Here is a 4,958-nt window from a genome sequence, read left to right as displayed (position 1 = left end):
TCCCCTGAAATGTGCAGGAGTTTATGCATCAAACAACCACTTGTCCCATTTTAATAGAGTCCCAAAATTGAGACTTGGGAGAACTGGGTAATGCAACTCAGTTCCACAGACCTTTCCTGATATTGTGTGACAGATACTGTTCTGGGACTGGAGACAGAGCAATAAATAAGACTCTCGCATGCCCTGCCCCTCAGATTCCCCATGTGTACAAGGTTGGAGATGGCAGAGATGGCACGCAGACCCATTCTCTCCCTTCTATTAATGTGCGTGCAAGCATGCTCCCTTCCAGCACTCATGGCAGATATTGCTCATTGATCACAGCACACTTTCCTGCTGAAACACATTTCAGCCTCAAGTACCTAACTCCCAGGATTGGTTGAGGCCAGGAGTTCAAGACCAGCCTGGGCAACATAGTGAGACCTCGTCTCTACAAAAGTAAAAAAATTAGCCTGGCGTACTGGTGCGCACCTGTAGTTCTAGCTACTCAGGAAGCTGAGGTGGGAGGATCACTTGAGCCCAGGAGTTTGAGGTTGCAGTGAGCCACGATCAAGCCACTGTACTCCAGCCTGGGTGACAGAGTGAGGCCCTGTCTCTTAAAACAAAGCAAAACCAGCAGTCCCCAAGCACCAAGGGTAGAGTTGCTAGGGAAGATGAAATATTTTGTCCTTTCCAAACTAAGGTAGCTCAGGTTCTACCTAGCTTTGCCATTCAGCCCAGTATTCTCCAATTCTCCCAGGGTTCCAGCCCTGTGGTTTCTCTGCTCCTGGAAAAGATCCTCCTCCATGATGAGTGACACTACTGAGACAAGCCAGAGAGACATGGGGCAGAGCCTCCTTCTGCCTCTTCCCTTATGGTGCAAAGGAAGGATGCTTAACAAGCCCCCCGAAGACCTGTTCCTCCCAGGCAGTGCCTTCAAGCAGGACTGTCTCCTATCCCTTCCTAAGGAGGTTCAGCACTCCTGCAATCAGACAGGAGCCACCTCCCCAAGACCACATCGGCTCAAGACAGAGTGGGGAAAGGTAAGAAGTAATGGAAGTGTTGGGTCAGCCAGATGAGAATCCCATAGAACTGTGGTTTCCCCATATCCATTATGCTATTATCTCCAAGCCTTTGCACATGCAGTTCTCTCTGCTATGACAGTGGCCCCCGCCACACACGCCCCCCATCCGCCACCTCCTCCGGCCTTGTTTAACAAACTCCTATTCAGTTCTTCAAACCCTAGTCAGATGATATCTCCTCTGGGAAGTCTTCCTTGCCAGAAGACGGTCACCCACTTCTTCTTGGGTACATCTGTGCCTGTGCACACATTTGTTTCTTGTAGCCACTATAGTGATTTGTGTACTTGTCTCTCTCCTTCTCTGGACTGTAAACTCTTTGAAAGCAGAACCATGTCTTATTCTATCAGGATCTTCACCATCCTGGCACAGACAGGGAACTCACTAAATATGTGTGGACCTGTTGATTAAAGCCCAAACCCTACCACCTGAAAAGCTGAAAACACACCAAGCGGATGAGCCAAAGACAAACCTCATTATCCCCAATTTGCAAGTGACTCAGCTCAGCCAAAGAGACATGCTGAAAAGTCATCTGCTCATACCACTGGCCAAGTCAGGGCAAGAACCTAAGAGTCCAAGCATTCCAAGGAGGGGAAATGGTCCCTCCCTTTGATCCTGCATATGAGATGGCCAACCCTAAGTGTCCATTAATGATTTTTCACTGTTTATATTCCAAAGCTGGAACACTTCACCCAGGTGGCTACAGCTAGGAACTTACACGATCACAGTTAAAAGTTTGCACCATTTATTTCAGCAAACACCTTTTACAGATCAAAAGACAAGGCCAGGGACAGTGCCTCACGCCTGTAATCCCAGCACTTTGGGAGGCCGAGGCAGGTGGATCACGAGGTCAAGAGACCGAGACCATCCTGGCCAACATAGTGAAACCCCGTCTCTACTAAAATACAAAAATTAGCTGGGCATGTTGGCGTGTGCCTGTAGTCCCAGCTACTCGGGAGGCTGAGGCAGGAGAATCACTTGAACCCAGGAGGCGGAGGTTGCAGTGAACCAAGATTGCGACACTGCACTGTAGCCTGGTGATAGAGCGAGACTCCGTCTCAAAAAAAGAAAGAGAGAGAGAAAAGGAAGAAAGGAAGAAAGGAAGAAAGGAAGAAAGGAAGAAAGGAAGAAAGAAAGAAAGAAAGAAAGAAAGAAAGAAAGAAAGAAAGAAAGAGAAAGAAAGAAAGAAATCAAAAGACAAAGTATTGATATTCTTAATAAACAAGGAAACTTTGTAGATAAATAATAGTAGTAACTCAGTAGGAAAATAGGTAAAAGTCACAAAGAGGCAAGCCACGTAATCTAAAATCAATTCAACAATGATTCATTGAGCCACTACTGCATACCAGGCATGGGTCTAGACATTGGAGGTACATGATGAACAAGACAAGGTCCCTGCTCTCATGGAATGGCCTAGTGAGGCAAAACAGGCAAGCAAATAAATATATATCTCTCCTGTGGCAGGTATATGGAGCAAAGTAAAATAGGGTGATCTGATAGAGGTGACACAGCTACTCTAGAAGGGGTGGTCAGGAAAGGTCTCGCAAGGAGGTGCTGATATCTGAACGCCAAGAATGGGCAGCCATGCAATGGCCAGGGGGAAAGCCTTCCAGAGGATGGACCAGCAAAGATAGTGCAAGATCTCCAAGAAGAAATGAGCTGGGAATATTCAAGAAGCCAAGAGAAGGCCAGCATGGCTGGAGAGAAGTGGGCAAGGAGGAAAGTGTGGAGTACGGGACCGGCTGGAGTGTGCAGGACTGTAAGTGGGGGAGAGAGTTGAGATTTGAGTGAGGCGGGAAGACATGAGAGATTTTAAGCAGGAGAAGGGTGTGATCTGGTTACGTTTTCAAACTATCACTTTGGCTACTGTGTGGAGAGTCGACAAAAATGAGAGCAGAAGTAGGGAATCCAGTTAGGAGGCTCCTGCATTAGCACAAGGGAGAATTGACAAACACCTGGCATAACGTGGAAGGGGTGGAGGTGGAGGTGCAAGCATTCAGGATGTTTTAGGGGTAGAAATTGATGGGATTTGCTAATCATGGACTGGAATTGGGGATGAGAGGAAACTAAGTCTCAAGGAAACTGTGTATACATATTTTTTGCCTTGAAAAATCGGTGGGTAGATGGCGGTACTTCTTCTTAGGTGGGAAAATGGTAGAAGTGGGCAGGAGCTGGTTTGGAGAGAAGTTTTAAAATAATAGTAAGAGCTCACATTTACCAAGTTTTTCCTCTGTGCCTGGCTTGCTTTACATCAGGGAGTTCTCAATCTCTACACTGTTGCTATTTGAGATGAGATAATCTTTTGTTGTGGAGTTGTCCTACACATTGTGGGGTGTTAAGCAACATCTCTGGCCCCTACCCACTAGACACCATTAGTGTGCATGCAAGTATACATGCATGAGCATACACACACACACACACACACACACACACACAGAGAGAGAGAGAGTTGGACAACCAAAAAATGTCTCCAGACACTGCCAAAAGGCCCACTCATCATTCCTGGTGAGGACACTGGATTCTCTTCTGTAATCCTCACAACCACTCTATAAAGTCCATCCTGATAGTATTCCCATTTTGCAGATGTGGAAACTGAGGCCCAGAATAGTTAACTTATCCAAAGTCACGAGTCTTTATTTTTGGCCAAGTTGGGCATGAGTGCCCACTGACCATTGCTATGGTATAAATGTGTCTCTCCGAAATTCATGTGGGAACCTAAGACCCAATGTGATAGTATTAAGAGACGGGACCTTCAGGATGGGATTAGCATCTTTACAAAAGTGCTTGAGGGAGTTGATTTGCCCCTTCCAACTCTTCTGCCATGTGAGGACCAGCAAGAAAGCACCATCTTGGAAGCAGACAGCAGTCCTCACCAGACACTGAATCTTCTGGCACCCGGATCTTGGACTGCTCGGCCTCCAGAACTATCAGAGATAAAGTTCTGTTCTTTATATATTACCCAGCCTCAGGTATTTTTGCTACAGCAGCACAAACGCACTAAGACAATCATTCGTGAAGAGAGCTCCAATAGGCAGGTGTGTGCATGCCACTGAGGTGCAGGGGAGTGTCAGGGTGAAGAGGGAATCTGCAATTGGGAGTCCCTGGTGCCTGGACGAGACTTTCACTGTGGAACTGAATGAGGTCACCTAAGGAGAATATACCATCCCCTCTCTTCTTTTGAAAAACTTCATTTCTCCTGTTATCTCTGCTTTCTCCTGCATTACCAGTTTCTTTCTTTTCTGAATCATTATAAGCAAACATAGAGTGTCACTGTTCCTTGGTGTCATCTCCCCCTCCAGTGCCTGCCCCATTTCTCCACTCTCTTTCACAGCAAAATTCCTTAAAGAGTTGGTACAATCTGTCTCTTCAAAATGTCACCTCCCATTCTCCCCTCCACCCACTCTAACAAAGCATTCATCCCAACACTCAACTAAGACCTCCAGGCCATCAAATCCAATGGTCACTCTTCTGTCCCCATCTTACTGGCCCTCTTGGCAGCTTTGGACACAGTTGTCCTTCTTCCTTCTTGAAGCATCTTCTTTCCTTGGCTTCCATGACACCACACTGTCTCGGCTCCTCCTCTATGCGTTGAAGGGGCCCAGGGTCTGGTCCTAGCCCCCTTCGCTTCCCTATTTACATGAAAGAAAAAATATGAGGCCGGGCGCGGTGGCTCACGCTTGTAATCCCAGCACTTTGGGAGGCCGAGGCGGGCGGATCACGAGGTCGGGAGATCGAGACCACGGTGAAACCCCATCTCTACTAAAAATACAAAAAATTAGCCGGGCGTGGTGGCGGGCGCCTGTAGTCCCAGCTACTCGGAGAGGCTGAGGCAGGAGAATGGCGTGAACCCGGGAGGCGGAGCTTGCAGTGAGCCGAGATTGCGCCACCGCACTCCAGCCTGGG

The sequence above is a fragment of the Hylobates moloch genome, unplaced genomic scaffold (assembly GCF_009828535.3).
Source record: "Hylobates moloch isolate HMO894 unplaced genomic scaffold, HMol_V3 SCAFFOLD_9, whole genome shotgun sequence".
In the NCBI taxonomy this organism is placed as follows: Eukaryota; Metazoa; Chordata; class Mammalia; order Primates; family Hylobatidae; genus Hylobates; species Hylobates moloch.
This window is presented reverse-complemented; position numbering follows the sequence as displayed.